The sequence below is a fragment of the Microcaecilia unicolor genome, chromosome 2, assembly GCF_901765095.1.
Source record: "Microcaecilia unicolor chromosome 2, aMicUni1.1, whole genome shotgun sequence".
Taxonomy (NCBI): Eukaryota; Metazoa; Chordata; class Amphibia; order Gymnophiona; family Siphonopidae; genus Microcaecilia; species Microcaecilia unicolor.
In genome coordinates, this window is record NC_044032.1 from 313,274,005 (window position 1) to 313,300,180 (window position 26,176).

General features: G+C 48.9%; 1 protein-coding gene across 2 annotated transcripts in view; it reads right to left on the bottom strand.

Annotated features, from left to right (window-relative positions):
- RAD23B (RAD23 homolog B, nucleotide excision repair protein) overlaps window positions 1-26,176 on the bottom strand; it is a 340,024-nt gene that overhangs the window by 186,447 nt on the left and 127,401 nt on the right. The window lies entirely within an intron of this gene.

A 26,176-nucleotide genomic window follows, 5' to 3' on the forward strand; every position in this document is an offset into this window, starting at 1 on the left:
TGTTCACAGAGCTTCAGCAAAGAGATCTCTCTCTCCTTCTCCTGGGCTGAAACTGAAGCAACAGCCAGCATCTGCTGGGTAATTTCAAAACTCCAGGCCAATCAGAGCCCAGGACAGTTAAGTTTCAAATAAAAAGTGGTTACAACAGTACAGGCACTTCCCTATTAGCTCTATGCCAACTAAAAGAAAGAGAAATCAGTCCTCTGTAACAGCTTTTAAGAAAAAACATACACCATCTGCTGGCCAAATCAGAGAAATACACTTCAGACATATTTAAGACAGGAAAATATCCAATACATTTTACAGGCTTAACACACATTGTTTCTTCACAGGGGCTGACTCAGGAATAACTTCAGGAAGTACTTTTTCAAAGAGATGGTGGTAGATACCTGGAATGCCCTCCGGGAGGAAGTGATGGAGATGAAAACAGTAACAAAATTCAAAAATGTGGGGACAAACAGAAAGAAATCCAAATCCTGTATGGAAGACAAGGAACCAAACAATCTTAGCAGTGATTAGATGGGAACAACTGTAATTGGGGAAACAAAGCCAGTGCTGAGCAGACTTCTATCCTGTGTCTGATCAGAGGCTGAATAACAGATGCAGCCTTCAGTAGCTGGAGAACATGGTCAGATTGCCGCAGGCAGACTTCTGACAGTCTGTGCGCCTGAAAATGGCGAAGGACAATTCAAGGAGTCAAAGTACACGATATGCCTAGTATCACATCACATCGTTATGCTATGAGTGGTGGTGGGACTGAGGATGGGACCATACAGGGACTTACTATCTGCCGGTCACCTACTATGTTTTATTCTCTATTCCTTTCCTCATTAATAATTCCTACAAGTTCATTTGCTTTCTTGGTGGCTGGCAGCCCACTCCTTTCTGTCGAGTGCGAACATTTCAGGCATGTCATGAGAAGTCAGCTGGCACAGATGAAGGTAGGAAGCACCTTTCTACCTCTGAGCTAATACGGAGAAATGGGTCGAGTGTGTCTGCCAGTAGCAATTGAGAAAGGGTTCTGCGCTGTGGTAGGTATCTGGAGGATGTGTCAGATTAAGCTGTGCAGTTAAGAGCACTGGAGAGACTGCATCAGCAGGTTATAAGTAGTTGAATTCTGCTGCATTTGTGACAGTAAACTAATGGATTGAGTGCTAAGGTCGTGGAACTTTAAGGATTACTTTTATGTGGATGACATGCTGATTTATAAGGCTCTAACTGGATACATCAGGAGTGAGCCTCATGGCTTTACTTGAAGATTTTTTGGAGTATCAGAATAAAGGCTCAATTATGCTAAGAAGAGAATTACCCTTTTGCATTTGCTTTCATTACAAGTGTGTTAGAGAACACAAAGATACCTGTAGCAGGTATAAGAGGACAGCAGGACATTAATTCTCACAAGTGGGTGACATCATCCACGCTGCCTGGTACGGAGCTTCAACAAGCTACTAGAACTTTAAGAGCACATGCAGTGTCCCCACCTCCCATGCTCAAATGCCTTCTCACCTACTGCGACAGCGAAGGACCATCAGTAAAATACTTTAGCATACTACAAAAAGGAGACTACTCCAAGGGGAGTTGGGAGGGTATGGGAGAATGAATGGCCTGCTGTCCTCAGAGAATACCTGCTACAGTAAGCATCTTCGCTTTCTCCAAGGACAAGCAGGCCATATTCTCACATGTGGGAATCTCTAGCTACCAGGCTCACTGAAAACGACCACCACAGATCAACAGGGCTTTGCAAGGGTGAGGACACAATAGTAATTAACCTGAAATTGTGTACAACTAGGTGAAAGTGAAGCCTGGAACAGAACGGGTCTAGGGGGGGTGGAGTTGGATTCTAGACCCCAAACAAATTCTGCAAAACTGTCTGGCCAAAAACTATCATGTCAGGTATGTTGCTAAAGGCAGTAGTGTGACATGAATGTGTGGACTGAAGACTAAGTCGCAGCCTTGCAAATTTCTTCAGTGGAGGCTGACCTCAAGTGGGCTGACGCAGCCATGGCTCTGACATTGTGAGCCTCGACATGACCCTCAAGAGTCAGCCCAACCTGGGTATAAGTGAATGAAATGCATCTGCCAGCCAACTGGAAATTGTGCATTTCCCAATGGCAACCCCCATTCTGTTTGGATCAAAAGAAAAAAGCTGGGTAGACTGTCTGTAGGGCCTAGTCCGCGCCAAGTAAAAGATCAATGCTTGCTTGCAGTCCAAGGAGTGTAGTGCATTTTCTCCAGGATGGGCATGTGGCTTGGGAAACAATGTTGGAAGAATGAACGACTGGTTCACATGGAGCTCCACACACCTCTTAAACAGGAACTTAGGGGTGATGAAGACAACTACTTTATTATGATGAAATTTAGTGTAAGGTGGATCGACCAGTAAGGAAGGAAGCTCACTGACCCTGCGAGCTGAAGTAACAGCCACCAAAAACAGGATCTTCCACGTCAAGTAGTTCAGATGACAGGAATCCAGTGGCTCAACCGGAGCTGGGTAAGTATGATGTTGAGGTCCCATGACACAGGCGAAGGTCTGACAGGGAGCTCTGTCAAAAGCAACCCCTCATGAAACAAACAACTAGAAGCCATCCAAAGATGGGCTTACCCTCTACACGGTGATAAGCACTAATTGCACTAAGGTGAACTCTTACAGAGTTGGTTTTGAGACCAGATTCAGAAAGATGTACAAGGTACTCATAGCACAGTCTGTGTAGGGCAAGAAAGGGGATCTAGGGTCTTGCCCTCACAGCAGACGAAAAACTTTCTCCACAAGAGTAACACCTCTGTTATGGAATCTATCTTCCAGGAAAGACCAAGGAGACACCTCAAGAAGGTTCAAACAAACAAATTCTAAGCTCCCAACATCCAGCTGTGAGGGTCAGAGACTGAGATTGGGAAGCAGAAGAGATCCGCCACATTCTGCGTGATGAGGGTCAGAAAACACTCCAATCTCCAGGCTCTTCTGAGGACACCTCAAGAGGAGGGAAAACCAGATCTGCCTGGTCCAATAAGAGCAATTACGATCATGGGCCCTCAATCTTGCTTGAAGTTCAGCAGTCTTTCCCCACCAAAGGAATGGGAATACACATAGAAAACATCTGCCCCCAAAATGAAGGAGGAAGCAATCTGACGCTAGTCTGTTGTGGGCCTGGAACAGAACTGAGGGACTCTGTGATTGAGATGAGTGCAAACAGATCCACCGAGGGGTGCCCTAACTCGGAAGATCTCACAGGCAACCCTCATATTCAGAGACCACTTTGGGTGGCTTGCATGACACTGCTCGTCTGTTGGCCAGGCTTTTGGATCTGACCGCCACCAAATGACCTTCAGAAGCAGCCCATGGACTGTTCCACTGCCATAGTTGGGTGTGATCCAGTATTCCCCTGCATGATGGTGTAATACATTACAACCTGATTGTCCGTTTGAATGAGTACAATTTGGTTGGGCAGCTGATCTCTGAAAGCCTTTAGAGAGTACCAGATTGCCTGTAGCTTCAGGAGGTTGATCTGAATTCCTGAGCTGACCAAGCATGAAGCCCATCTACATGAGCCCGAGGAGGGATGCATCCATTGTCAGCACCTTCTAGGGACTGAGGAAACTGGACAAATTGCCCACCAAAGGAGAGACTGAATCAACTCTGGTGTTACTTGGATGATATTCACTAGGTTCCCCAGGGCTTGGCTAGGGTCCACTGGAAAGATCACATGTGAAGATGTGCCTTGGGCACAACATGGACAGTTGAGGCCATGAGGCCTAACAATCTCAACATCTTACCAAGCTGACCTGCTACTGGCTCTGACCCAAGTGGCAAAAGCGTCCGCCCTCAGCACAAGGTGAAAAGACCACGCCTGCTACATCTAGCAGGCCTTCGATAAACTCCAATTGCTGAATGGGATAGAGATGGGACTTGAGGTAGTTTAAAACAAACCCTAGTAGCTCCAACACCCGAATAGTTCTCTGCCTGGACTCCTAACTGTCCTTCGACATGCTCTTCACCAATCAATCGTTCAGATGGGGAAGCACATGGACTCCAAGTCTGCACACTGACTCTACAAGACACCTGGTGAGACGCGGGAGCCAACGCAAGGCTGAAAGACAACACGCAGTACTGAAAGTGATGTGTCCCTAGCCAAACCGAATATACTTCCTTTAGGTTCAGGGCCCTTAGGTCTAGGAGGGGGACGCATGCACCCTGTTTTCTTGGGCGCAAGGAAAGTTATATGGAATAGAATCCCTGCCCTTCTTCCCCTGGTGGAACGGGCTCAACTGCTTGGGCCTTCAGAAGGGTGGAGAGTTTCTCTGCAAGTGCCTGTATGTTGCTGAGAGCTGAAGTGGGCAACTTGGTGGTCGTTGACGCCAATGCTGGGCATAACTGAGGTAGTCTATTTGGAGAACCCATCAGTCGGAGGTTCAGTGGCCACAATTCTTGGGGAAAAAAATTCAGCCTCCCCCCAACCAGTAGGTTGTCCAGGATAGTTACCTTACTGCAGCTATGCTTGCTGGACCCAATCAAAGATCATCCCCACTTTGACTGGGGAGCTAGATGGCCTTGAGTGCACACTGTTGATAAAAACAGTGCACTGGGACTGAGCCTTGCTGAGGATGATGAGAAGGAGCATACCTATGTCTCAGAGTAGTAGGGACCCCTCTTTGACTTGCCCCAAACCTCCTAGATGAGAAAGGTGCATAAGACATCCGGCGGGAGAGAGCATCAATGTCATCAGTGTGTTTTCTTGATAAGGTCAGCGACCTCCTCCACCTTGTCTCCAAAAAGGACATCTTCCCGGCATGTGGCATCCACCAACCTTTGCTGGACCGCTGGGTTGAAATCACAGACATGCAACTATGAGAGTCTGTGCATCGCTATACTCTAGGCAGAGATCCTGGATGCCACAAAGGTGTCACAGGCGCCCCTGGTCAAGAACTTTCTACACAACTTCTGCTTGGCCAACTGGCAGAGAGATTCAGCCTGATCCTGTGGAACAGAATCCAACAAAGCAGAGACACTACACACCCAAGTTCCGCAAGTAGAGGCTCTTGTACAGCTAGTAAGATTGAATATGGCAGACCAGCATTCAGGCCTGATAACATCTCCTGCCCAAAAGAATCCAAGGTTCTAGCTTCTCTGCCAGGGGGTGGTGAAGCATAGTCCCTAGAGCTTCTGGCTCTCTTAAGCGCAGATTCTACCAGCAAGGAATGATGAGGCAACTGAGGCTTGTCAAACCCTGGAGAATTCTGAATCAGATACATGGTGTACCTTCTTGGGCAAGACCACCTGAAAATCTTTCAAGATCCAGTGAAGAGGGATCGTAATAACCTTTCTAGAAATTTGTAGACCAGGTTGAGGTCCTGAACTACAATTTCCTCCTAGAGAGGTAGTGACAAGTCCCTCTTCACGGATCCTGAAAGATGTTCAGGTGAAAAACTGGGTGTCTCCACTGTCAGTCCCTGTCTTGCCCAAGAGACAGACACCGGTATCGGATCCAGAGTTCACCAAGCTTATCGATGAGCCTCTGTGCTGAAGAGGATATCGATATCCCCACGATGCCTCTGTTGGGTCCGTTTGTGGCCATTCCAGGGGGTCCTGCACAGCAGCTGGCGTTGAGGCGCGTGGAGACCCACTAGACGTACTTCCACTCCAATGTCTGAGACATGCCTCTCAGTCATAAGGACCGATACACCCAATGCAACACATCAATGCCGACAGACATCAAGGTTTCAGACCGGGCTCCAAAGGAAAAAAGATTTGAGTTTCTCTGGCAGCTCGGTTCTTTTCTTCATACAAAGGCAAAGAACACAGCACTGCAAGGGGTATGTTCAGAATGAGTGTCTTTGCTAAAGATAGTCCTATTGCACTGTCTACTGGGCTTAAAGCCATTGGGAACCTTCGATGACATGGAAGGGAACAGCCATTGGCCAAATCAATGCCTCGATGGGACAAAATAAGGGGCACAACACCAGAAAATCAAGGGAGAAATACCCGAATGGAACTTCAGGAATAAGAAAAAGCCTACTGAGCGTGCCAAAAATAAAGGAAACCTAAAGTGGGAAAAATAAGCTAAAACTATATGGGAAAGGAGAGGAACATTTCCGAAGAATAAAGAACAAAAGGTCAGGGCAATAAGACCGAAGGGAAGGCACAAAAATAGAAGTACACTCACGTTCCAGAAGCTGTGAGGAGCATAGGACAATCGCATTCTCCCCTCATCATATATGAGAAGAGACTGATGGTCCCACGCTCTCGCAGAAGGCGGGAAGGAACTTGTGCATGCAGGATGGGGACACTGCACGTGCTTTTAAGGTTCTAGTAGCTTGTTTCAGCTCCGCAGCAGGTGATGTGGATGATCTCACCCACATTTGAGAATATGGCCTGCTTTTCCTCGGAGAATAACATAGTAGATGATGGTCTATCTAGTCTGCCCAACAAGATAAACTCATATGTGCTACTTTTTGTGTATAACTTACTTTGATTTGTATCTGCCATTTTCAGGACACAGACTGTAGAAGTCTGCAGCACTAGCCCCGCCTCCCAAACACCAGCCCCACCTCCCACCACCGGCTCTGCCACCCAATCTCCGTTAAGCTTCTGAGGATCCATTCCTTCTGAACAGAATTCCTTTATGTTTATCCCATGCATGTTTGAATTCCGTTACAGTTTTCATCTCCACCACCCTCCCGTGAAGGGCAATCCAAGCATCCACTACTCTCTTCCGTGAAAAAAATACTTCCTGACATTTTTCTTGAGTCTTGCCCCCCTTCAATCTCATTTCATGTTCTCCTCGCGTTCTACCACCTGCCATCTACGGAAAAGGTTTGTTTGTGGATTAATACCTTCAAATATCTGAACATCTGTATCATATCACCCCTGTTTTCTCCTTTCCTCCAGGGTATAACATGTTTCAAGGTCAGCAAGTCTCTCCTCATATGTCTTGGTAACGCAAATCCCATACCATTCCTGTAGCTTTTCTTTACACCATTTCAATTCTTTTTACATCCTTAGCCAGATACGGCCACCAAAACTGAACACAATACTCCAGGTGGGGCCATCACCAACACTAATACAGGGGCATTAAAACCTCTTTCCTTCTGCTGGTCACACCTCTCTCTATACAACCTAGTAACCTTCTAGCTATGGCCACCGCCTTGTCAACAACTGTTTTGTCGGCCTTCAGATCCTCAGATACTATCACCCCAAGATCCCTCTCCCCGTCCGTACATAGCAAGAATCTCACCGCCTAACACATACGTCTCCCGTGGATTTCTACTCCCTAAGTGCATCACTTTGCATGTTCTTTGCATTGAATTTTAATTGCCAAACCGTAGACCATTCTTCTACCTTCCTCATATCCTTTTTCATGTTTTCCACTCCCATCCGGGTGTCCACTCTGTTACAAATCTTAGTATCATCCACAAAAAGGCAAACTTTACCTCTAACCCTTCGGCAATGTCACTCATAAATATATTGAACAGATCGGTCCCAGCACCGATCCCTGAGGCACTCCAATACTCACCTTTCCCTCATCCGAGCGAATTACAATAACCACCACCCTCTGGTTTCTGTCAGTCAACCAGTTCCTAATCTAGTTCACCATGTCAGGTCCTATCTTCAGCCTGTCAGTTTTTTCAAGATCCTCCTGTGGGGAACCGTGTCAAAAGCTTTGCTGAAATCTAAGTAGATTACGTCTATAGCATGTCCAGAATTCAATTCTCTGATCACCCAGTCAAAGAATTCATGAGAGTTCGCTTGGCACGATTTACCTTTGGTAAAACGATGTTGTCTCGGATCTTGTAACTTATTGGCTTCCAGGAAATTGACTATCCTTTCCTTCAGCATCGCTTCCATTACTATTCCAATAACCGGTGAGGCGTACCGGCCTGCAGTTTCCAGCTTCTTCATCACCACTTTTGTGAAGAGGGACTACGGCTGCCGTTCTCCAATCTCACGGACCTCTCCCATCTCCAAGGATTTATTAAACAAATCTTTAAGAGGACCGCCAGAAACCTCTCTGAGCTCCCTCAATATCCTGGGGTGGATCTCGTCCAAATAGAAGACAAGATAATCCTGTATGTCCAGGCCAGAGTTTAGCCTAGGATTGTGTAAGGCAGTCAGATTTGGCTAGGTATGCCAGAATAGGTATGGGAAAATGAGGTTCTTACCTTGGTAATTTTCTTTTCTTTAGTCATAGCAGATGAAGCCATTACGTATGGGTTATGTCCATCAACCAGCAGGGGAGATAGAGAGCACTCAAAACTTTCACAGTGCCCTCTTGGCCAGCTAGCTCCACTGCCTCTTCAGTATTTGAAGCTTCCAAAGCAGTATGGCAAACCGCAATGGGAATCACAAGAGCTTTCCTCACAGCGAACGATGGCCCATCACAAGGGCATGAACTCAAAGGAGGGAATGCACATCCTCCTGGAGGGAATAAACTCATCCTCCTTATTGTATAAGTGGAGGGGAACACACGCGCCTTCTGGAGGGAATCACACATCCTCCCAACACACTGGAGGGAATGAACTCATCCTATTTATAGAACTGGAGGGGAACACACGCGCCTCCTGGAGGGAATGAACACATCCTCCTAAATTTAAACTGAACATGAATCCTGAAGATTGTTTTCCAACTTTCTCCCAAGGAAGGAACTTCAGGAAATTAGAACAGAACCTGAAAACAGATTCACAGCATACAGACAATCATACAGGGAGGGCTCATGGCTTCATCTGCTATGACTAAAGGAAAGAAAATTACCAAGGTAAGAACCTAATTTTCCCTTCCTTGTCATCAAGCAGATGAAGCCATTACGTATGGGATGTAACAAAGCAATCCCTAGATAGGGTGGGAACAAGCCACACCACGCGCTAGCACTTGTGCACCAAAACGCGCATCCCTCCTGGCAGCCACATCCAGCCTGTAATGTCGGGCAAAGGAGAGCTTAGAAGCCCATGTTGCTGCACTGCATATCTCTTGAAGAGAGAGTGCTCCAGTTTCAGCACAAGAGGAAGAAATCGCTCTAGTAGAATGTGCCTTAAAGGCTACAGGCGGAACCCTGCCGGCCAGCAGATAAGCTGAAAAGATAGTTTCTTTGAGCCAGCGGGCAATAGTGGCTTTAGACACTGGAGACCCTCTGCGAGAACCGGATAGCAAACAAATAGATGATCAGAAGTCCTGAAAGAGTTAGTAACTCGCAGATACTGCAGCAGAGTCCTGCGCACATCCAAAAGGTGCAGCTGCCCAAAAGATTCTGGAAACTCTTCCTCTGAAAAAGAGGGCAAGAAAATAGGCTGGTTTAAGTGAAAGGCTGAAACCACCTTAGGCATAAAGGAAGGCACGGTCCGAACCGTGACTCCGGACTCTGAAAATTGCAGAAATGGGTCTCTACAGGACAGCGCCTGGAGCTCTGACACCCGTCTCGCCGAGGTAATGGCCACCAGAAAAACGGCCTTCAGTGTCAAGTCTTTCTCCGATGCTCGCCGAAGCGGCTCAAAAGGAGATGCCTGCACGGTTTTCAAAACTAGCCCCAGGCTCCAAGCTGGACAGGGTGCTCGCACTGGAGGTCAGAGCCGAAGCACCCCTCTAAGAAACCGTGCCACATCTGGGTGAGCAGCCAAAGACACGCCTTCCACCTTATCACGAAGGGAGGCCAACGCTGCCACCTGCACCCGCAGGGAATTATAGGCCAAGCCTTTTTGTACACCTTCCTGCAAAAAGTCCAGAATCGGCGAGACAGGAGCCCGAATTGGAACAATGGCTCTGGAAGCACACCAAGACTCAAACCGGCACCAAATCCTGCCATAAGCCACGGAAGTGGACCGCTTGCGGGCTTGCAGGAGAGTGGAAATAACTTTATTGGAATAACCTTTATCCCTCAATTGCGCCCTCTCAATAGCGTAAGACCAAAGCGGCCGGCGTCCTCCATGGCTACTGGTCCCTGAGTCAACAGGTTCGGTACCAGAGGTAACGGCAGAGGAGCCTCCAGGAGCATCTGTCGGAGATCTGCATACCAAGGTCTTCTTGGCCAATCCGGGGCGATGGACCACTTCTCCTGGGTGCAGCCGAATCCGCAAGAGCAGGCGCCCTATCAAGGGCCATGGGGGAAACACATAAAGTAGACCCGGAGGCCAGGGTTGAGCCAAGGCATCCAACCCCGCCGAGCGAGGATCTCTCCGTCTGCTGAAGAAGCACGGGACTTTGGTATTGGCACTTGTCGCCATTAGATCCATCACGGGCTTGCCCCATTTGGCACAGATCTGCAGGAATACTTCGTCTGCCAGATTCCATTCTGCTGGATCGATCTGATGCCTGCTCAGATAATCGGCCTGCACATTGCTCTGACCTGCAATATGAGCTGCCGACAGACACTGAAAATGCAGCTCGGCCCAGTGGCAAATCAGTTCGGCCTGCGCGGCTAGTGCTCTGCACCTTGTTCCGCCTTGTCGATTTATATAGGCCACCGTTGTCGTGTTGTCCGACATCACTCTGACAGCCAATCCTTCCAGGGTCACTTGAAAGGCCAGAAGCGCCTGAAACACCGCTTTCAACTCTAGGCGGTTGATGGACCACTCCGACTCCTCGGGTGTCCATAGACCCTGGGCATGCTTCCCCTTGCAGTGTGCGCCCCAGCCCTTCAGGCTGGCCTCTGTTACCACTAGGCACCAAACGGGGAGCGTCAGCGGCATTCCTCGCCGCAGCATGCTGTCCGAGAGCCACCACTCCATGCTGAGACGGGCCACAGGGAGCCAAGTAAGTCTGCATTGGTAATCCTGAGAAATAGGAGACCATCTCCGGAGAAGGGAATACTGTAGAGGTCTCTTGTGCGCTCTCGCCCAGGGTACCACTTCCATCGTGGCTGTCATCGATCCCAGCAGCTGGACAATGTCTCAAGCTCGCGGGCGGGGCATCCTCAGGAGCAGACGGACCTGATTCTGAAGCTTGCACCGCCTTAGCTCGGGTAGGAACACATAGCCCGAGACTGTGTCGAACCTGGCCCCCAAAAACTCTAGAGATTGTGAAGGGGACAGGTGACTTTTGGCCGTATTGACAACCCAGCCTAGAGATTGCAGTACTGAGACCACTCTGGCTGTAGCTTGTAAGCTCTCTGTTGCAGAGTCTGCTCTGATGAGCCAGTCGTCTAGGTACGGGTGAACCCTGATACCTTCTCGCCTGAGAAAAGCAGCTACTACCACCATTACCTTCGAAAAGGTTCGGGGAGCTGTGGCGAGGCCAAAAGGCAAGGCCCTGAACTGGAAATGTTTTCCCAACACCGCAAACCTCAGAAACTTCTGGTGCGGGGGCCAAATCGGTATGTGCAAGTAAGCTTCTTTCAGGTCTAGAGACGTGAGAAACTCTCCTGGCTGAACTGCCGCAATGACGGAGCGCAGGGATTCCATGTGGAAATGCCGCACTCTCAGGGACTTGTTCACTTCTTTTAAGTCCAGAATAGGGCGAAAGGACCCACCTTTTCGCGGCACCACAAAGTAGATGGAGTATCGACCGCAGCCTTGCTCGGTGGGAGGCACCGGGGTCCACTGCCCCTAACTGAATCAGACCTTGTAAAGTCTCCTCCACCGCCGCCCGTTTGACGGCAGAATCGCATCGGGACTCCACAAACACGTCTCTTACCGGGGCGTTGAATTCTATTCTGTATCCATCTCTGATCAGGTCCAGAACCCACTGATCTGAGGAAATCTTGGCCCACTCCTCGACAAAGAGGGAAAGCCGTCCTCCGATGACAGGCATCGAGGAGAGGGCCGGCGCACCATTATTGAGAGGGTCGCCCCTGAACTCCTGGTCTTGAGCCACCGGCTGCGGAACGCGAAGTGAACCCAGCAGAACGCCCCGGGCGGTACCTTCTAGCTTCACGGAAGCGAGGTCTGTACGAGGAGTGGACCGCCTGGCCCTTAGAGGAAGGCCTCTGCCTATCTTCGGGCAAGCGCTGGGGTTTTGGATCACCCAGGCCTTTCACTTAATTTTCTCTAACTCCTCACCAAATAGGAGAAGTCCTTGAAAAGGCAACTTCACCAACCTTTGCTTAGAGGCCATGTCCGCTACCCAGTGTCGTAGCCACAGACGACGGCGAGCCGCCACTGCTACTTGCCATTTGTTTAGCCGAAGCTCTGACAAGGTCATAAAGGGCATCAGCCAGAAAGGACAAGGCCACCTCCATCCGCGGAGCCACATCCAAGAAGGGCTCCGCTTCATCTCCGGGCTGAGCCACTGCCTGTTGCAGCCAAGCTAGGCAGGCTCTCACAGCATAACAGCTGCATGCAGACGCCCGAACAGTGAGACCTGCAATTTCAAAGGACCGTTCAACGCTGTTTCCAGCCTACGGTCTTGAACATCCTTCAGGGCAACACCTCCTTCAACAGGGAGGGTAGTTCTCTTTGTCACCGCAGTGACTAGGGCATCCACTGTAGGCATTTGAAAACGAGCCATATGTCCCTCACGCAGAGGGTATAACTGCCCCATAGCCCTGGAAACTCTCAAAGGTCCCTCGGGGTCAGCCCACTGAGCCGAAACAAGCTCTAGGATGGAGTCATGCAAAGGGAAGGCCCAAGCAGCTTTCTTGGTACTAGCCATCCTGGGATTACCTGAGGAGGCCATGCCACTGTCAGGATCTTCAATCGAGAGGGCCTGCAGGGTATCTGAAATAAGCGCTGGCAGCTCATCACGGTGGAAAATCCTCACCGCGGAGGGATCATCCAGATCCTGTGGTAAATCCGCACCTGACTCTGGTTCCTCAGACCAAGAACGTCTGTCAGAGTTCTCCGAATCCTCACACCCCGACCACGGGGGGGGAAAAGGTGCACCACAATCTGAAGGGGAATTAACCCTTCTGCGCTTATCTTTAGGCCAAGCATCCGGGAAAAAAGCCTCACTGGGCAGTCCCAGGCCAGAATCCATCGGGGGGGGGGGGGGGGGGGGGGGCCATCAGAGGAGCTCAGGCGACCCTTGAGGAAGGGCTCCTCTTTCATCATGTATGCTTTATGCAGCAAAAGCACAAAATCCGGGAAGAAAAATCTCACCCTGGGCACCCAAATCTGTCCGGTGGTAGCCACTCCTGAATAACCTCATCTCGAGGTGCCCACCCGGCTCAGGTCTCTCCGTGACCACGGAGTGCCGTGCCATGTCGGTGTAAGCAAAATGGCGCCCGCTGCCAGCTCAGAGCGGGAAGAAACATCGCTCGCCATGCTCGGGCCGGCTCCTACGCCAATACAGCACGATTTACAGAGCCCTGCTGCTGATTTGCGCTTGCCACAAGTGGAACAGCGCTTTACATTGTCCGCAGCCATCGCCGAAAAACAGTGGTAAAATCCAAAATGGCGGAATCGCCCCGATCACGGGCCCACCCCGGAGGAGTTGGAAAACACTCTTACCTCAAAGGATCTAGTGTACAACTACGATCCTGCAGAAAATCAGGTCAAAAACCTCTGTTCCAGCGTCTCTGTGTTTAAAAACGCGACGCGACTTTTTTTTTTTTAAAGCTGTGAGGAAAGCAGAGGTATTGAAGACTCCGGAGGCTCAGATGAGTGGGAAAGGCAGGGAAAGGGAGAACCTATATGCCTGCATCCACTGTTGGTGGGTAAGGACATGGAAAGCAAGGCAATATGTCCACATCCACAGAGGTATGGTAAGGCAGGGAAAGGGCTAACCTATGTGCCATTAAAGTGAAGCTGCTATAGCCTCCAACACCCCGGTTAACAACTGGCAAGCCAGGAACCACCTCCCGGCAGATTTTTCTGGAGCTCGAACAAGCTGCAGCCACCCTGCTAAGGGAGATAGAGAATACTGAAGAGGCAGTGGAGCTAGCTGGCCAAGAGGGCACTGTGAAAGTTTGAGTGCTCTCTATCTCCCCTGCTGGTTGATGGACATAACCCATACGTAATGGCTTCATCTGCTTGATGACAAGGAATCTAGATTTGAGCCTAGCCAAACGTCAACCCAGGGAGGACTTTTCATACAGCTACAAAGCACTAATTGCAAGATAGCCACCCTGTGCAGTAGCAGGCTTTGGTACATTCTCGTTGAAGTAATAAAGCTTTTAGTTTACCTTTATCTCTTTGTCTGGCTGTTGCTGTGGAGGCTCTGTTTGCCACCACACTCAAGTTATCTCACATTGCAACAGCAGTGGTATCTGCAATTCACAAGTTGAAGGAAGGCAAATCCACTAACCTCTAGGACTCTGGACATCAGTACAGCAGAGTGCAGGGATATAAACATGGGCTGTGACATCACATGGATTCTCTGTGCTAAAGACTGTTAACTTGTCTGTGTGATTCATCTAAGAATCAGCCTAGAAGAGCGGAGGCCTATGTCTGGTTGTTTCTGTGGAGTCTCAATGCTGCCACCAAACCCACATTACCAAATATCATAGCCATTCAAGAGAAGACTGTACTAGAAACTTTTCCTCCAAGGCTGGTACAATCACCCATGGCATATCCACCACAAACACAGCACGGTTTAACGAGCTCGTGTAGTTTTCTGGAGAGCCTGCCATCTTTGTTTCTGAGATCTGCTTTCTTGTCATTTTTGTGAGCATATAATCTTTCACTGCATCAGCCACGAACTGACTGCAAAGCAGGATATACTTATTATTCTGTTTCTAGCATTTAAAAAACAACACTTGGCAAAACAGTCTGATGCTGTCCAGAGAAAGAGAAACCCTCTCCCTGTAGATCTGCATCACCTTTGCCCTGATGCTCAAACTATATGCAAGTGATAAGAGGCCATTAGTGCCATACTAGCACCCACATTTACCTGCACAGAATGTTCAGAAGGGTCTAGCACAGAAAACAATGAGCATGTCAGATATTAGTACAGATAGCATGCAAATGTAGACCTGCTCATATAAATGACATTTTGTATTCCTCCCCAATACTCAGAAAAGAGAGCCCAAAACAAAATTCCCTTACCGCTGCAAAAAAAAATAATGCCAGGTCAGAGCAAGTGTAAGAGGTTGGATTTCTCATGATTATCATACTCTGGCGGTTTAAGGAAAAATTAATTCTTACCTGATAATTTTCTTTCCATTAGTCCCAACAGATCAATCCAGAGACTTGTGGGTTGTGTCCCTCTACCAGCAGGTGGAGATAGAGAGAACCCTCCGAGGTTTGCTATATGTGGACCTCTGCAGCCAAGTAAACCTCCGTATGAACGATGCCAAAGCAAACAATAGAAAACTCTCCTGACATTGCCAGACCAAATACCCAACATACATCCGCCACTTCTAACTTTCTTTTTATTATTTAATCAAACGAAGGAACAAATCAGAACAACAAAATCCGAAAAACTAACTGAAACAAAAACACAGACAGTAAATCCAGGAGGGGGGGCCTCTGGATTGATCTGTTAGGCCTAAAGGAAAGAAAATTATCAGATAAGAATTAATTTTTCCTTCCACAGCGTCCCACAGATCAATCCAGAGACTTGCAGGATGTACCCAAGCAGTCCTCAAGTAGGGTAGGACACCCCCAACCCGGCAAAAATCACTGACGAGCCAAACATCGCATCTTGCCGAGCTGTCACATCTACCCGATAATGAGTGAACGTAGGGACCGAAGCCCATGCAGCGGCTCTGCAGATATCTTCCAGAGAAACCAAACGGGACTCTGCATAGGAGGAAGCCTCAGCTCGTGTCGAGTGAGCATGAATTTGCGCAGGGGCTTGTTTGCCCAAAGCCAAGTAGGCCGAAGTAATGGCCTCCCGCACCCAACGGGCTATGGTGGCCTTGGAAGCCATATGACTCTTCTTACTGCCTCCAAAAAGGACAAAGAGATGGTCCAAAAGACGAAATTCATTGGTCACCTCCAAAAATCTAAGAACCGCCCGTCTCACGTCAAGGCAGCAAAGAGCCCGGAATTGCTCAGGGTAATCTTCCAGGCAAAAAGCCGGCAAATGCAGGGAGTGCCCCAAGTGGAAACGAGAAACAACTTTGGACAAAAACGAAGTAACTATCCTAATCGAAACCCCCCACCTCCGTAAAACACAGGAAGGGGTCTCTGCAAGAAAGAGCCTGAAACTCTGAAATTCTCTGAGCTGAAGTAATGGCTACTAGGAAAATTGCCTTCAAGGTGAGATCCTTAACCGTAATCCCCGTTAAAGGTTCGAAAGGAGGACGCTGAAGCGCTTTGGGAACTAGATTAAGGTTCCAGGATGGCAGAACCGGCACGTGCGGAGGACGCAACCGATTTGCGTCCCTCAAAAACCGAACCACATCCGGGTGAGAGGCGATGAACGCCCTCTGAAGCCGGCCTCTAAAGCATGCCAGAGCTGCCACCTGCACCTTAAGAGAACTCAACGAGAGAGATTCCTGAACACCCTCCTGAAGAAACGTTGAGTATAATCGATACCGAAGTCGCTGACAATCCTGAACTCACACACCACGAATCGAAAGTACGCCATACCCTAGCATAAGCTATCGAGGTGGATCTTTTCCGAGCCTGCAGCATCATAGCGATAACTGCGTCCATATAGCCCAGTGATGGCGAACCTTTCAGAGACCGAGTGCCCAAACAGCAACCCAAAATCTAATTATTTATCGCGAAGTGCCAGTACTCATTATGGGCGGGGTCACCACACATGACTCCACCCCTATGATAGCCACACCCTCTTACACCAGCCATAGCGCATATAAACAGACATCATTGAAAATATTATACTAGTATAGGAGAAAAAAATAACATTATTTTCTTTCATTATAAATCATTTCTGTAAGTTGTTACAGCTCCAGTATACCCAGTGCAAAATAAGCCAGCAGTTGTAAATTCCTCAAATTGGACATATTCCAAACACTAAAATGAAATAAAATGATTTTTTCTACCTTTGTGTCTGGTGATTTTGTTTTACTATCCATATTGGTCCTAGTCGCTGATTCTGCTGCTCTCTATCTGTTCTCTTAACTCCGTTTCCAGGGCTTCCTTTCCATTTATTTCTTTACTTTCCTCCTTTCTTCTTCATTTCTAGCCTCCATTTATTTCTTTATTTTCCTCCTTTTTTCATTTCTTGCCCTCCATCCATGTCCAGCATTTCTCCTCTCCCCCCTGCCCTCCCTCCCACCCAGCACCCACCATCAGGTTGCCAGCCCTCCCACCCAGCACTAGGCCTCCCTCCCACCCAACACCCAGCATCAGGCCTCCCTCCCTCCCAACCACCCACCCAGCATCAGGCCTCCCTCCCAACCACCCACCCACCACCCAGCATCAAGCCTCCCTCCCACCCCCCGGCACCCAACACCAGGCCTCCCTCCCAGCACTAAGCATTAGGCCTCCCACCCACCCAGCAGCACCCAGCATCAGGCCTCCCTCCCTCCCACCACGCAGCAGCACCCAGCGTCAGGCCTCCCTCCCATCCAGCAGCACCCAGCGTCAGGCCTACATCCCTCCCACCCAGCACCAAGCCGACCTCCCTCCCTCTCACCAAGCACCACGCCGCTTGCCCTCGCTACCTCCCTCTTCCAAACAAGCATCATCCCGCCCGCCTGTCCTCCCTCCCTCCCAGCACCAGGCCCCCCTACTCCTCTGAAATTAAAAAAAACGTACCGGGTTAACGCAGCGTCAGCAGCTGCAACGAAAACCGTAGTCTTCACTCGGCGCGCTTCCCTTCTGTCTCGCTCTCAAGCTCTGGTCCCGCCCTCATAGCGAGACAGAAGGGAAGCACGCCGAGTGAAGACTACGGTTTTCGTTGCCGCTGCTGCCTTAACCCGGTACGTTTTTTTCAATTTCAGAGGAGGAGGAGAAGGAGGGAGGTGGTGCTGGGAGGGAGGGAGGACGGGCGGGTTGATGCTTGTTTGGAAGAGGGAGGGAGCGAGGGTAAGCGGCGTGGTGCTTGGTGGGAGGGAGGGAGGCCGGCCTGGTACTCAGAGAGAGGGAGGGAGAGTGGGCGGAGCAGACCAGCGACTGGCGCGCATGCCAAGGGACAGGGCTCTGCGTGCCCTCTCTGGCACGCGTGCCATAGGTTCGCCATCACCGATATAGCCTTTCCTTCTCAACTTCGCCCTTTCAAGGGCCAGGCCATAAAACAAAAGGGGCGGGGATCCTCCATCGTGACTGGTCCCTGCAACGAGACCGTCCTGCGCCTGGAGCTGGAGAGGACGATCAAACCGGAGCCTGACCATATCTGCATACCAGGGATGTCTGGGCCAATCTGGTGCCACCAGGATCACTCGACCAGGATGACTGGCAATGCGAGTCAGTAACCTGCCCACCATTGGCCACGGGGGAAAGGCATAGAGCAGGGCCCTGGGCCAAGGTTGTAACAGAGCATCGATGCCTTCTAAGCCCAGCTCTGCTCCCCTGCTGAAGAAACGGGGAACCGCATTGAATGTGGTGATCATTAAGTCCATCACCGGCATTCCCCAACGGGCATCTATCTGATCGAAGGCCAGAGGATTAAGTGTCCACTCCCCCGGCTCCAACTGGTGGCAACTGAGAAAGTCCACTTGCACATTCTGTGACCCCCGCTAAATGAGATGGGCCTCCCACTCAATGGCAGATCAGAGCCGCCTCGCACGTCAGTGGTGCACTCCTGATGCCCCCGATGGTTCACGTAGGCAACCGCCGTCGCATTGTCCAAGAGAGCCCAAACTGGGCAACCGCGGAGAAGAAACAGAAACTTCCAAAGAGCCAGACGAAATGCCCACAACTCCAAGCGGTTGATGGACCAAGACGCCTCCGTCGAGGTACAAATGCCCTGGGCAGTCTATTGGAGGCAATAAGCCCCCAGTTTGACAGCGACGGATCTGTGGTCACAATCTTCCATTCCGGGGTTGCCAGAGGAATGTCCGACAACAGATTCTTTTGAATGAACCACCAGTGCATGATTGTGTTCAGACAGGCCGACCATGGCACCCAAACCTCGTAATCCTCCACGAGCATAGACCAACAGCTCAGAAGGTGCCACTGCAGGGGGCGCATGTGAGCTCTGGCCCAGTTTATGACGTCTAAGGTGGAGGCCATGGAACCCAGAACTTGTACATAGTCCCAAGCCCACAGGTCCGGAGTCTGGAACAGAGTTCACAACTGACCCTGTAACCAATGTGCTCGAGCTAAACTAACCCTGTTCGAGTATTACTACTACTACTTAACATTTCTAAAGCGCTACTAGGGTTACGCAGCACTGTACAATTTAACATGGAAGGACAGTCCCTGCTCAAGGAGCTTACAATCTAAAAGACAGGTGTACAATCTAAAGCTTACAATCTAAAAGACAGGTGTACAATCTAAAGACAATCTAAACAATTTAAAGACAAGTGTACAGTCAAAAGACAAGTGCAGAGTCCGTCTGATAGGGCATACTATATTTCACGAAAGGTTAGGTGCCGAAAGCAGCCTCGAAGAGGTGAGTTTTAAGCAGAGATTTGAAGATGGGTAGGGAGGGGGCTTGGCGTAGGGGTTGAGGAAGATTGTTCCAAGCATAGGGTGAGGCAAGGCAGAATGAGCGGAGCCTGGAGTTGGCAGTGGTGGAGAAGGGAACTGAAAGGAGGGATTTGTCCTGTGAGCGGAGGTTACGGGCGGGAACATAGGGGGAGATGAAGGTAGAGAGGTAGTGAGGAGCCGCAGACTGGGTGCATTTGTAGGTAAGGAAGAGAATCTTGAATTGTATGCGGTATCTGATCGGAAGCCAGTGAAGTGACTTGAGGAGAGGGGTGATATGAGTATATCAGTTCTGGAGGAATATAAGACGTGCGGCAGCGTTCTGAACGGATTGAAGGGGGGATAGATGGCTAAGTGGGAGGCCGGTGAGGAGTAAGTTGCAGTAGTCAAGGCGAGAGGTAATGAGAGCGTGGACGAGAGTTCGTGTAGTGTGCTTAGATAGGAAAGGGCGAATTTTGCTGATGTTGAAGAGGAAGAAGCGACAGGTCTTGGCAGTCTGTTGGATATGTGCAGAGAAGGAGAGGGAGGAGTCGAAGATGACTCCGAGGTTGCGGGCAGATGGGACGGGGTGGATGAGGGTGTTATCAACTGAGATAGAGAGTGGAGGAAGAGAAGAGGTGGGTTTAGGTGGAAAGACGAGGAGCTCGGTTTTGGACATGTTCAGCTCCCAAGTATTCCAGCGTCTGGGAGGGCATAAGGCTGCATTTTGAGAAGTTGATCACCCAAACAAGCGATTGAAGCAACCCGACCACTGTCGGTGGCCCGCCAACTCTCCCCGAAAGAAGATGCCCACACCAGCCAGTCTAGATAAGGATGGACCTGAATCCCTTCCTTCCTGAGATAGGCCGCCACTATGACGAGAACCTTGGAAAAGGTCCAAGGCGCTGTGGCTAGGCCGAAAGGGCATCGCTTTCAATTGGAAAACGACGACCGAGCACTGCAAAGCGAAGAAAATGCCTGTGGGGAGGCCAAATTGGAATGTGTAAATAGGCCTCTTTGAGATCATGAGACATCAAAAACTCCCCTGGCTGTACCGCTGCAATCACTGAGCAGAGGGTTTCCATGCGTAAATGCCTAACCCATAAGGACTTGTTGACACCCTTGAGATCTAGGACGGGTCGTGAAGAACCGCCCCTTTTTGGCACCACAAAATAAATGGTTTTATCGACCGCACCCTCTTTCTGCTAGGGATACAGGCTAGACAGCACCCAGTTGTTGTAAGTTGAGGAGGGTGTGACGAACCGACCGTACCTTGGCGGGAGATTTGCAAGGAGATTCCAGAAAAGAGTCTACCATCGGATGAGCCAATTCTAATTTGTAGCCGTCTCTGATAACCTCCAAGACCCATTCGTCAGATGTTACCCTGGTCCACTCCACCAGGAATAGGGACAGTCTGCCCCCAATAACTGGCTGTATATGGACCAGGGCACCATCATTTGGCGGACCAGGCTGCAGGCTGGTTTCTGTTACTGGAAAGGAAGGCTCGGCCTGTCACCTCGAAAGGGCTGAGGTCTCTGAGAAGACCTTGCTCTCTGAAAAGATGCCCCACGACCTGGACGGTAACGCCATGTATCCCTAAACTTAGGTCTAGGTCCCACCGGTCTCAGAAACTTGGACCTGTCCTCCAGGAAGTGCTGGCCCCTAGTCAGCTAGGTCCTTCACAATCCGTTCTAGTTCTATCCCAAACAAAAGCTTTCTTCTAAAAGGAAGCCTCGCTAATCATGACTTAGAGGCCATGGCTGTAGCCCAATGCCGCAACCCAATGCCATGGCTGTAGCCCATGCGGTGACCACTAGGGAAACCTCCTTTGCCGAAGCCTTCAAAAGATTATAAAGAAGATCCGCAAGGAAGGCTAAATCGGACTCTTAGGCCAGGAAAACAGCCACGAGTTCTACCGGAGAGGAAGCTTTTTGTACCCACGATAAGCATGCCCGCGCTGCACAGGAGCCACAAACTGAGGCCTGCAGGGAACGGGCCGCTACTTCAAAGGACAGTTTCAAACAAGTCTCCAACTTACGATCCTGATGGTCCTTCAGCACCGTGCCACCCTCCACAAGGAGAGTGGTTTCTTAGTGACCGCTGTGATTAAGGAATCCACTATAGGCACCTTCAGCAAGTCTAAATCAGCAGAAGGCAGCGTGTAAAGACACGACATTATTCTAGCAACCTTAAGCCCACTGCCCGGCATATCCCACTGTGCCGAAATAAGGATCTTCATGGCCTGATGAACATGAAAGGAACGAGGTGGGCATTTGGTGCCAGACATAATGGAGGGCACCGGACACGTTCCCCCTGACGAATCAGGGGGTGAAATGGCCAAAACTTCAAAAGCCTAATCAGGGAGGAAAGCTCTTCCTTGCGAAAAAGGCGGGCAGCTGTCAGATCACCCTCCCCCCCCTTCAGAGGGCAGGGTGACCTCATCTGCCAAATCCAGTGATTCTGAGGGAGAGCCCGGAGACAAAACCGGGCCATTTGTGTCAGATAGCTCCTCGGGATCCAAAATCTCCACCTGGGGACATTTTGGCAGGGAAGACAGAGAGGCTGCCGCAACCGAAGTTTGCTGAGGAAGAGATGGGGCTGCCTGAAGAGCAGCTCCTGAAAACAAAATCCAGGGAAAAAGGAACTGAAAGGGACTCCCCTGCTCCCTTCTACATCACTTCCCTCCATCGGAGCCTGTGCCACATAAGCGCGCTGCGCCTCTTGCCTATCTACCGCCACATGCGGAGTGGGTCGCACCTGAGAGGGAAAAAAATGGCACCCGCCTATGCGCGCTGCACTAACCGCCCTGAGGAAACAGCCAAAACTATCCCCTGCACTTTCAACTCACCGGACGCCTGAGGGGAACCCCCGTCGCGCTGAACACCAGCTGTGGGCTGATGGCGACAGGACTCACCCCGACGCTGCTCTCAGACCCCCCACATCGGGAGCAGCGCTTAGCCGCCTCAGAAGGCACTGACATATTCCACAAACGCCTGCCCCAAAACTGACTCGGCAGACCGTCTATTTCCTCCGCATGATTAAACAAAAACAAAGTCTCTTAAAGAGACGCTTACCTTTTTTTTTTCCCCAGGAGAGAAAGGGAACATCTGATCAGGCAAACAGCCCTGGGCGGAGGAAAGGTAGGGGGAGACCGGGAGGGACCTGGCACCACCAGGTATACACCACAAGCTGCAAACAGCCACTCAACCCCTGTCTGTGCTAAACTAGGGCCAAAGGACACCAGTACCCAGATCAAACCACAGCTGCACAGAGATGTCCGTCCACCTGCTAGATAGACTACTAAGATTTACTTGGCTACACAGATCCACATATAGCAAACCTCGGTGGTTCTCTCTCCACCTGCTGGTAGAGGGCACAACCCACAAGTCTCTGGATTGATCTGTGGGACGCTATGGAATGGTCGTTGGAAGCAGAAGGAAGCCCTTGGAAGCCCTTAAGCTTTGTTTCGTGACAAACAGCAGACCCAAGCAAAAACACACATTGGAATTTGTTTCCAGCATATAACTTTAAAGCTTCTATGCTTTAAAACAACAAAAAAAATTTAAAACACCAAGTGAAAGCATTGGCATCTGTTTCCTGCATCTAAATTTTATTTATTTGTTACATTTGCACCCCACATTTTCCCACCTATTTGCAGGCTCAATGTAGCTTACATAGTATCGTAAAGGCGTTCGTTCGCCAGTCGGTTGATAACAAATACAAGGTTGTATTGTGGTCAAATGAGGTAGGTGTGTGTCAGGCACCGTGAAGGACGTATGGAATGAAGATTGTATATTGTCCAGTACGATCATTGGTTGAGCTGTGTTGCTGGACATGGGGATTTATGTTGGATCGGTGAGGTAAGCCTTTTTGAAGAGGTTGGCTTTTAGTAATTTTCTGAAGTTTAGGTGGTTATGGATTGTTTTTACAGCTTTCGGGAGTCCATTCCATAATTTTGTGCTTACGTAGGAGAAGGTGGATGCGTAGTTGTTTTGTATTTAAGTCCTTTACAATTAGGCTAATGTAAGTTTAGGTATGATTGTGATGATCCAATTCTGTTTCTGGTTGGTAGATCTACGAGGTCTTCATGTATCCTAGGACTACGCCGTAGATAATTTTGTGGACAAAGGTGCATATTTTGAAGATGATACGTTCTTTGATTGGGAGCTAGTGCAGCTTTTCTCGAAGGGGTTTAGCACTTTTGAATCGTGGTTTACCAAATATCAGCCTGGCAGCTGTGTTTTGGGTGGTCTGGAGTTTTTTTGCGAGTTGTTCTTTACATCCCGCATAGATAGCCTTAGGACCATTGATTGTATTAGGTTTTGAAAGACTTCCCTCGGGAAGAAAGGTTTTATTCATTTAAATTTCCACATTTATTAGAACATTCTATTACGAAATTTACTTGGCTTTCAAGGGTAAGGTTGCGGTCAATTGTGACGCCGAGTATTTTTAGGCTGTCTGAGGTAGGGAGAGTGTGTTCTAGGGTGTTTATGGTTGTGGGTTTGTACTTGTTATGTTGAGATGGGAGGATGAGGCAGTGCGTTTTTTCAGTGTTCCGTTTCAGTTGGAATGAGTCTGCTCAGGAGTTCAGGCCATCATTGATTTCACTGGTTATTTCTGTCAAGTCGTGACAGAAGGGGTTGTAGATAACGACGTCATCTGCATAGATGAACAGGTTGAGGCCTCGGCTGGATAGTGACTTTGCCCGTGGGATCATCATCATGTTGAAGAGTATTGGTGATAATGGTGATCCCTGAGGTACTCCACAGGTAGCTTTCCACGGTGATGATATGTTTGAGTTTGATTTTACTCGGTAAGTTCTGGTGGTTAGAAAACCCTTTATCTGGTTAAGTACGTTTCCATCAATCCCGAAATGGCCAAGGAGTCTTAGTAATATATTGTGGTTTACCATGTCGAATGGGCGGTAATTGGTTAGGTCGTTTGTGTTTTCCTTGGCGTCTTTTGGTATTGGGGTGAGTAGGATGTTGCCATATTCCTTGGGGAAGTGACCATGTTGTAGCATGAAGTTTAGGTGGAATGTGAGGTCTGTTATGAAGTGGTCAGGGGCAGATTTGAGTAAATGACTGGGACAAATGTCCAGTTTGCAGTGGGTGTTGGCAAATCTATGAGTCGTTTTTGTGACTGATTCAATGGTGAGGAGAGTAAATTTTGTTCAGAGACAGTCGGCTGGACATCCACCAGGGATTTGGTCCAGGTCGTTGAAGAAGTTTTCGATGTCCGTGTTGTGCTGAGGAAGTGTGCTGCGTAATTTTATTATTTTTTTGTTAAAGTAGTTGGCAAGTTTGTCTGCGGGTGGGGTGTCTGTGTTGGCTGTGGTGATAGGGGTGGTGTCTAATAGCTTATTTACGAGTTGAAATAATTTCTTCGTATCTTTGTATTGCGGTCCTATTTTAGTTTTGTAATAGGACCTTTTGCCTTATGGCGTATTTCTATTTTCTGTTTCCTTGTTTCCATGCGTTGAGAGTATGTTCATCTTTTATTTTTTTCCATGCTCGTTCAAGTTTCCTGGATTGTGTTTTGAGTTTTTTAAATTTGTCATTGAACCATGGTATCGAATTTTGTCTTCTTGATATTCTTGTCTTTAAGGGCGCGTCTACATCTGTCCTCCCAGTGGTTGAGGTGGTGTATGGGGTCCGTAGGTGTTTTCCATTCATTGTCATATATCAGTTGCCAGAATATTTGTGGGTCTATTTGCCCTCTCGTGGTGTAAGTTGTGAGTGCTGGTGTATTGTTTAGTCCCTTCTTTCGCCAATCTAGGGATAGGTTTAGTTTGTAGTGGTCGGTCCATGGTGTTTCTGTCCACTTGATGTCTGTTATTAATAGATTATGATCTGTGGACAGTTTGTGTGATAGGAGGTCTAGAGTGTGTCCTTTGGTGTGGGTAGCTTGCATGTGAGGCCGTTTAAGGTTCCAGGACTGTAGGAAGTCTTTGCATTCACGTGCGTTGGTGGAGTTGGGGTCTTCTAGGTTAAGGTTTATGTCGCCTGGTATTAATGTATTGCACATACTGGTGTCTGTTTTCTGCAGCCTAAATATAAACTTGTTAATATTTTTTTAGCTTGGATGCAGATATATATATACATATATATAAGCATACAAGCTAAAATATATTAACAAGTTTATATTTAGGCTGCAGAAAACAGACACCAATATGCGCTTCATGTTTAGGTTTTACCAGGCACATGCACACAGGAGCACAGCTTACCGTGAAAACACTTCTACGCATGTGCTAAGCACAATCCTCTCACCAAACTCTCTAATGCTCATCGCTATGAACACTCCTATATTTGCATCTTATTAGCACTGAGCATTAGGGTGTTGTTCATCTGCACTTTTCCAGCGGTATTTGTACAGCACTATTCAGAACAGCTTTGAGCATCAGGGCCCTTTTGTTTTGCTTTTAATGCACTGCAGGCAAATGGGGTGGGGTCTTGGAAGCAATTTTACACTGTTAAATTTATGCAAGTGTTGCCACAGTACAGGATTTCCACTTTATTGAGCCCTTGACACGGGATATTAGACTGGCTCAATCAAGAGCTGGAGTATTCAGATGCTGAAGTCCAAAATGATAGAATAATCTTCTGTCAAACACATACTGTATTCTTTCTAATAATCACCTACGCTATTATTAGAACAAATGGATTTTCTGAAGTCTAGGGCGGAGACACCATTTCTCTCCTCCATCCTGCTCCCCTGCGGTAACCAGCATTGCTCTCCTCCACTCTCCACCATCCCCACTCATGATGACTGGATCTCTCCTCATGGTTATGGCACTTGGCCGGTATGGGGCCATGAGCACTTGCGTATGTTCAAA